The sequence below is a fragment of the Arachis ipaensis genome, chromosome B05 (assembly GCF_000816755.2).
Source record: "Arachis ipaensis cultivar K30076 chromosome B05, Araip1.1, whole genome shotgun sequence".
Taxonomy (NCBI): Eukaryota; Viridiplantae; Streptophyta; class Magnoliopsida; order Fabales; family Fabaceae; genus Arachis; species Arachis ipaensis.
Window position 1 is genome coordinate 116,387,895 of NC_029789.2, and position 8,710 is coordinate 116,396,604.

The 8,710-nt window shown below is 33.8% G+C and overlaps 1 long non-coding RNA gene across 4 annotated transcripts; it reads right to left on the reverse strand.

The window, feature by feature from the left end:
• Nucleotides 1,379-5,218, reverse strand: LOC107643873. 4 transcript variants are annotated; one of them, XR_002363412.1, is made up of 4 exons: nucleotides 4,919-5,218; nucleotides 4,016-4,149; nucleotides 1,648-1,721; nucleotides 1,379-1,568 (listed from the first exon to the last, which is right to left on the reverse strand). It is a non-coding gene; the product is annotated as an uncharacterized LOC107643873 (long non-coding RNA). The 4 variants fall into 4 exon arrangements; XR_001621148.2 differs by having other exon boundaries at nucleotides 4,063-4,149; nucleotides 4,919-5,216; XR_002363411.1 differs by lacking the exon at nucleotides 4,919-5,218 and adding an exon at nucleotides 4,287-4,912.

An 8,710-nucleotide genomic window follows, 5' to 3' on the forward strand; every position in this document is an offset into this window, starting at 1 on the left:
AAGAAAACTTTGAATGTTAAGATGAACACCAAGAACACTTTGAATGTCAGGATGAAGACCAAGAATAAATTTTTAAAAATTTTTAAGAAAATAGAAACACAAAGGACACCAAAATTAAAAATTTTTATATTTTGAACACTAATAATTCGAAAATGTATAAGATAAACAGCAACAATCACCACACAAGAAATTTTAAAGATCAAATAAGGAAAATTATCAAGAACAATTTGAAGATCAATAAAGAACTAGAACATATAATTCGAAAATTGAAAGAAAAATAAAATCATGCAATTGACACCAAACTTAAAATATGAAACTAGATTCAAACGGAAGACTAAATTATGAAGTTATTGGTTTTTTTAAAAATTTTCAAAAATAGTTTAGAAAAATAAAATAAGGATTTTAAAATTTTAACCCAAAACAATAATAGAAGACTCAATGTTAATGACTCTAAACCAAAAAGACAAATTTTTCTAATCTAACCAACAAAATAAACCGTCAGTTGTCCAAACTCGAACAATCTCCAGCAACGGCACCAAAAACTTTGTGTGGAAAATTGTGATTACACTTTTCACAACTCCGCACAACTAACCAGCAAGTGCACTAGGTCGTCCAAGTAATACCTTACGTGAGTAAAGGTCGATCCCACAGAGATTGTTGGCTTGAAGCAATCTATGATTATTTTGTAAATCTTAGTCAGGAGATTAATGATAAGAATAATTGTATTTATGAAAAATAAATAACATAAAATAAATAGTACTTGTGATTCACTACAAGAAACGTCGTTAAAATCGACGACCAAATCGACGGCTTAGCCGTCGATAATATTGAGATTCGACGGCAAAATAGACGGCGCAGTTGATCACTATAAAGCTTGTCGATTTTTAAAATGCTAATAAAATCGACGGCTTTCATGGACGTCAATAATAATTTAATAAAATCGAAGTTTGTTCCGTCTGTAATATGGGTGTGAGAATTTTACATTCTTAATAAAATCGACAACATTGCCGTCGATATTATTATTTAAAATCGACGTCTTCTTTGTCGATAATTGATTCAATAAAATCGACAGCCTTTGTGTCGATATTTAACTCAATAAAATCAACAACACTTTTGTCTATAACATGTTTAATAAAATCGACGATAACGCTGTCGATATGTGATTGAATAAAATCGACACAGTTGCCGTCGATTTAATTGTTTAGATTTGTCTATTTTAACTTTTAAAAGCGACAACTTTGCCGTCGATTTTAATAGTTATATGTTTTAATTTTTCTTTTTCTATTTGAAAAATAGTAAACCATTAATACAAATAAACTTTTAAATATAAAAATAAAATTTATACAGAATATTAGATAATAAGACAAATAAACTTTTAAATATAAAAATAAAATTTATACTAAATATTAGATAATGAGTTTACAAACTTATCAAAATAATAAATAACCCTCTAACATTATGTACAAGCTAATTACATTCTAATGTATTCAACACATAAAACTAGGAAAAATCTGAACAAGTGGATCAAGATTTGGACACTTTTCATTCACCTTTAGCGCATCATGAACCTACAGAGAGTAAAACTGAAATTGTGAAGCTATGCAATTATTATAGAAGCAACAAAAGCAAGATCATGGATATTAGTACCAGCTCAATGCTTAACAGAATGTTGTTTCAAGCCTTTGCGATTGCAGCTAACCTCAGATACGCATCAATATAGTCTGGAAACTCAAATAGAAAAAAGAAAAAAAGAAAAATAAAATAAGGAATTCATTAGAGATCAATAATGGAAAGCTGGAAACCATATTAAATGAGCAAAGAATAATAAAAGATGGTGGCCAAGATACAACAATGTAGGCAGTGATTGTAATAGAAGCCCTACTGCTGAAAGCAGTACAACTTCTTCAACTAAACTGAGGTGTTCTATTCATTATTGTCATGAAGCAATGTCCATCTGTTAACAGTCAATACAAACAGAACATGTTTGATGCAATGCCTTATAACAAGCTCAGTGCTCAGACCATGCTTAAAAAATAATTCTTAAGAATGTGGTGTGTTCAATACCAAAAAAGAGGTTGAAAGCATTGTGCACATGGGGAGTTCACTAAATGGTTACATCAGCTACCATTATTGTAGTAAGATAATGAAAATACATTTCATTACATACTCAACAATTCAAATATAGTAACCGGAAGCTAGAAATATAATAAGTGGTGTGGATAATCCAGAAAGCTCAAAAAATGATTGGCTATTAATTTTATGGCATTCAGCTGTAAAAACTCTATTCATGGCTTCAGTGAACTGTTTATTAGATAAATAGCATAAAGAAACAATAAGAGTCATAAATGATCATCATATTTGAGACTACAGAAAGGTTAATATTCTTGAGTCTGTCAGTAATGGCTAGATGGATATGCAAACAAAATGCACATGATGTTTATTTAAGATACACATACCCTGAATAATATTATGCGATACAATATACTTGCAGTTCCAGAATCATTTCTACTCTCTGTACTAATATCCCTGATCTTACATTTTTATTTTAATTGCTAATAAATTGAACTTTCACCACAAGTCAATGTTACACTTTACATGTATATGTGCTTAATTTGAATGAAAAATATGACATATTCTCATGTTTCAGAATTCAGATATGCTATAGGCCTATAGTTGCAGACACAAATGAACAAATAAAACAAATTAAGATTCAAGAAATAATAAGATGCATCATCACAAACAGATAACATAAGAACAGAACATACACACTGAATAATGAGTAAACTATAATCATTCATTAATTGTTACTATTTTGCTAACAATATCTTATATTATATACAGTGAAGTTTTAGAATCACAAGAGTGCCAAAAAATTCAGACCCCACAAGGTTTTTAATCTTGAGGAGCTTGATATCTGATTGGAAGCCTTGAATCACTTCCATCAAAATACATAATCATAAAAAAAAGAGGGGGGGGAGGGGGAATGTAGAAAAATCATATAAAATTTAAAGGGAAAAAAGGGTACACATAGTTTGAAATGATGATTAATTAAAAAAGATCTCATAAAGGTTTTTTTCATTGTTATTAGAGCTTATTAGCTAGCTTCTACGTGTTCTGATCATTTGCCTCTCAAAAACTGGCCTATAAACTACAGATAGCTCAAGTTTGGAATGAAAAAATAAATTAAAGAAACACATTATATAATTGATCAAGGTAAATAGATTAACTTATATATAAGTGCATAAAGTATGTTATCTTGATTCAAATAAAATTAAATCTAGAGATGGATATGAAGAGGTGGATAGGGTGAATCTAATGTGGGAAGAGGTAATATAAGTGAAATTGTGTCAAGGTCCCCTGTCAAATAATCTCTCTTACCTTGTGAATGCATGGTGTTGGCTATATGGGCACACAATAGAAAGCATGTCAGAAATAAAATAAAGCGGAAGCAATTGGAAAAGAAAGGAAGGGTAAAGCAAATGAAGTGCAAAGAATAGAAGCAAAACCAAAAAGGAAGGCATGAGACTGAGACAAGTACTACTTTTTTTTTTAATATATGGCATTACTTCATTATTGCTAGATATCCTATTAGCTACCACACTCACTACTACTTAACAAATAAATAGTAAAGTATATTATGTTATTGCTGTGACGTTGAGTAATGCTGATCCAGTCACGAGAAAGTTGTGAAGTTAGCATTAGCAGTATCACTTTTCGTTTTTACAAAGCAGCAGTAGCACTGTTTGTCGGTTCCCATTCCCTTTAAGTCATTAAAATATTGCTAACGTGCATATCAAAGAAACTTTGGCAAATTAAACTTTAATTCTTACAACTCAAGCAAGACACCATCATCTAATTAAACTTGAAGACTTAAAGGGAGAGAAATAATTAAACTTGAGGCAAAATAAGCTTTCATAAGAGATTGTGTAGCATATTAGTTAATGTCAAAATAATAATTATCTTGACACTTTAATTAAGCTAAGTGTTCTTCTGATATATATATGAGTTTAATTACCTTGAGTGACTTTATTAAAAATTCAGAAAAAGCTGTAGAATAGTTACAAAGGTACTGAGAGTGCAGAGAAGCTGATAGCTGAGGAAGTAATGAGCATCCTTTTGCAGTCTTCCTAATGGAGGGGTCAGAGCTTTCTGCAAAGGAGCATCAGAAATAATATTAACATCTGTAATTGTAATAAATAAAGCATCCTTATTATGTATGCTATAGCCACCTTATGTGAGAAGAAAAAATTAATTCAAAAGGGCTTGCTATCTAAATTCTAAATTACCTGAATCCTACTAAAGCTTAAGAAGATAAGGGAAAACTTTTTGTTGCAATCTTCGGAAGAATGGTTAAACCCAAAACACAAGAGTTAACAATAAGCAAATCAAGTCTAGAAATGATTACATTGAAAATCTCCAATCTCACACATAGAAAGTCAGGGAAATCCAATCTTATTGATTTCAAGTGCATTCAATTCAGAAATATCCATGATATATTAGATTAGTTTAAAATCAGTTTAACAATCACAATGTGAGTTTAATAGTTAGAGCCATTTCTTATGAACCAGCCTTGAACAAGCCACTTATTTCACATAATTTTGTTGATCAACTTTTCTAGGATCATTTCAAGGCATGTAAATCAAGCACAATGACATCTTACAATTTATAAATTTCGGTTTCATGATGAAGGGGAAAATACAGGGCTAATCAACAAAAAAATGCATATAATTAACTAGTATCATGCATCTCATGCTTAGCTTATTCAAAACAAGCAATAAATAAAGCATATTTAATCAATCATGATGATGTCTTCATTAGTAGCAGCTCCTTCCAGTTATCGAAACCCTAATTCAATTCCAGTAGCAGTGAAGAGAAAGCGAAATCAACCAACAAGACCAGGCAAGAAATTAAAGAATACCTAGCTTGATTAATTAAAGCATGCAGATCCAGAGGCAGAAGTAATAGCTCTATCTCCAAAGTCGCTGATGGCGAAGAACCGTTTCGTGTGCGAGATATGCAAGAAAGGGTTACAGAGGGACCAGAACCTGCAGTTGCACCGGCGAGGGCACAACCTACCGTGGAAGCTTCGGCAAAGGGGGAAGGAGGTGGTGGTGGTGGGCACGGGTTGAAAAATTTGGGGGAGTTTGCGTTTCTAAACAATTTGGGGGAGTGGATGCGAGAAGATGAGTTTTACTTTTTATTTTAGTGATAAAAATCGACGGCATACTTGTCGATTTTAATTAAAAAAAACAACACATATAGCGTCTATTTCATAGATTAAATTTATATCGTTCATCCCATTTTAGAAAGCAATCAAGACCGTTCAAATTTAGTGACGACAAAGTTATCGATATTTTAAATAATAAAATCGACACCATATTCGTCGATTTTAATCCAAAAAAAACAACACATATAACGTCTATTTTATAGATTAAATTTATACCATCCATTTCATTTTAGAAAGTAATCTAGACCGTTCAAATTTATCGACAGTAAAGTTGTCGATATTTTAAATAATAAAATAGACGCCATATTCGTCGATTTTATTTTCGACTTCTGGTTCGTTGATAATACGACAATATTATAAAAATATCGATGACCAGGCTGTCGATTTTAACATTTTATTTTTAATTTTTTTTAGTAATATCGACAGCAAGCTGTCGAAAATTATCGACGGCAGAAATAGCCGTCAAAAATTATCGACGGCAGAAATAGCCGTCGATTTTTGGCATCGAAAAACATGCTTTTTCTTGTAGTGATTTAATACTGAGAAACAGGTTGAGGTTCTGGAGATACTCTGTCATCTGAATCTCTGCTTTCCTACTGTCTTCTTCTCCAAACACGCATGGTTTCCTTCCATGGCAGGCTGTATGATCCTCTCGGATGAAAAATACCAAGCGTTGTCACCGCACGGCTAATCATCTGTCGGTTCTCACTAGCGTCAGAATAGGACCGTTATCCTTTTGCACACTATCACTGCGCCCAACATTCGCAAGTTTGAAGCTCGTCACAGTCATCCCCTTTTAGATCCTACTCAGAATATGGTACGCAAAATCGTGATTGTTCATTCCCTGGCTACAGCGCCAAAGACTTGGTGTAGAAGAACATGATCTCATCTTTTACACAAATCCGCGTAACTAACCAGCAAGTGCACTGGGTCATCCAAGTAATAAACCTTATGTGAGTAAGGGTCGATCTCACGGAGATTGTCGGCTTGAAGCAAGCTATGGTCATCCTTGTAAATCTCAGTCAGGCGGATTCAAATAGTTATAAGGTTTTAATAATTAAAATGTAAATAAAACAAAAAATAAAATAGAAATACTTATGTAATTCAATGGTGGGAATTTTGGATAAGCGTCTGGAAATGCTTTGTTGCTTCTGAACTTCTGCTTTCCTACTGCCTTCTTCCAACCATATGTTACCTCCTTCCATGGCAAGCTGTATGATCCTCTTGGATGAAAACAAATCCGTATGTGCTGTAACCGCATGGCTAATCATCTGTCGGTTCCCGCAAGCGTCGAAATAGGTCCATTGTCCTTTTGCACACTGTCACTGCACCTAACATTCGCAAGTTTGAAGCTCGTCACAGCCATCCCTTCCCAGATCCTACTCGGAATACCACAGACAAGGTTTAGACTTTCTGGATCTCAGGAATGCAGCTAATGGTTCTAGCCTATACCACGAAGATACTAATCTCATATACTCGGTCCGTGTATTAGATATCCAAGAGAGTATACTCCAGCTGTCGTCCAATGACTACGTTGAACATCATGTAGATCGCTTTGTGGTTGTCAGGCACGCGATCTTGGCTAAGCGAGTAACGAAGATTGGGTGATTGTCACGGGTCACCCCTCCATTCTGACTTAACTGAATTAAGAACAAGAGTATATCTTGGAGAAGAAGTAGGCGTGAATTGAAGGAAAAACAATAGTACTTGCATTAATTCATGAAGAACAGCAGAGCTCCACACCTTAATCTATGTGGTGTAGAAACTCCACCGTAGAAAATACATAAGTGAAAGGTCTAGGCATGGCCGTGAGGCAGCCTCCCAAATGATAGTCTATGATCAAAGTGATCAAAAGATAAAAGCGATCAAAGATATAAAATAAATCTCTAAAAGTAGTTTTTATACTAGACTAGTAGCCTAGGGTTACAGAAAATGAGTAACTAAGTGCAGATAGTGCAGAAATCTACTTTCGGGGCCCATTTGGTGTGTGCTTAGGCTGAGCATTGAAATTTTTCGTGCATAGGCTGTTTCTGGAGTTAAACGCCAGCTTTGGTGCCAGTTTGGGCGTTTAACTCCAATTCTGGTGCCAGTTTGGGCATTTTACGCCAGGATTTTTAGGCTGACTTTGAACGCCAGTTTGGGCCATCAAATCTCAGGCAAAGTATAGACTATTATATATTTCTGGAAAGCCTAGGATGTCTACTTTCCAACGAAATTAAGAGCGCGCTAATTGGGCTTTTGTAGCTCCAGAAAATCCACTTCGAGTGTAGGAGGGTCAGAATCCAACAGCATCTGCAGTCCTTTTTCAGCTTCTGAATCAGATTTTTGCTCAAGTCCCTCAATTTTAGTCAGAAAATACCTGAAATCACAAAAAAACACACAAACTCATAGTAAAGTCCAGAAATGTGATTTTTGAATAAAAACTAATAAAAATATAATAAAAAGTAACTAAAACATACTAAAAACTATGTAAAAACAATGCCAAAAAGGGTATAAAGTATCCGCTCATCACAACATCAAACTTAAATTGTTGCTTGTGCCCAAGAAACTAAAAACAAAATAGGATAAAAAGAAGAGAATATACAATGAATTCCAAACTTATCAATGAAGATTAGCTTCAATTAGATGAGCAGGACTTGTAGCCATTTTGCTTCTGAGGCATCTCACTTTATCCTTTGAAGTTCAGAATGATTGGCTTCTATAGGAACTCAGAATTCAGATAGTGTTATTGATTCTCCTAGTTCAGTATGTTGATTCTTGAACACAGCTATTTTATGTGTCTTGGCCGTGACTCTAAGCATTTTGTTTTCCAGTATTACCACCGGATACATAAATGCCACAGACATATAACTGGGTGAACCTTTTCAGATTGTGACTCAGCTTTGCTAGAGTCCCCAGTTAGAGGTGTCCAGAGCTCTTAAGCACACTCTTTTTGCTTTGGACCACGACTTTAACTGCTCAATCTCAAGCTTTTCACTTGACACCTTCACGCCACAAGCACATGGTTAGGGACAGCTTGGTTCAGCCACTTAGGCCAGGATTTTATTCCTTTGGGTCCTTCTATCCATTAATGCTCAAAGCCTTGGATCCTTTTTACCCTTGCCTTTTGGTTTAAAGGGCTATTCGCTTTTTCTGCTTGCTTTTTCTTTTTCTTTCTTTTTTTTCGCCACTTTTTTTTCTTTTTTTTTTTTCGCAAGCTTTGTCTATTCACTGCTTTTTCTTGCTTCAAGAATCAATTTTATGATTTTTCAGATTACCAATAACATTTTTCCTTTTTCGTTATTCTTTCAAGAGCCAACAATTTTAACATTTATAAACAATAAATTCAAAAAATATGCACTGTTCAAGCATTCATTCAGAAAATAAAAGGTATTGTCACCACATCAAAATAATTAAACTAATTTCAAGATAGAATTCGAAACCATGTACTTCTTGTTCTTTTGCAATTAAAAATATTTTTCATTTAAGAAAGGTGATGGATTC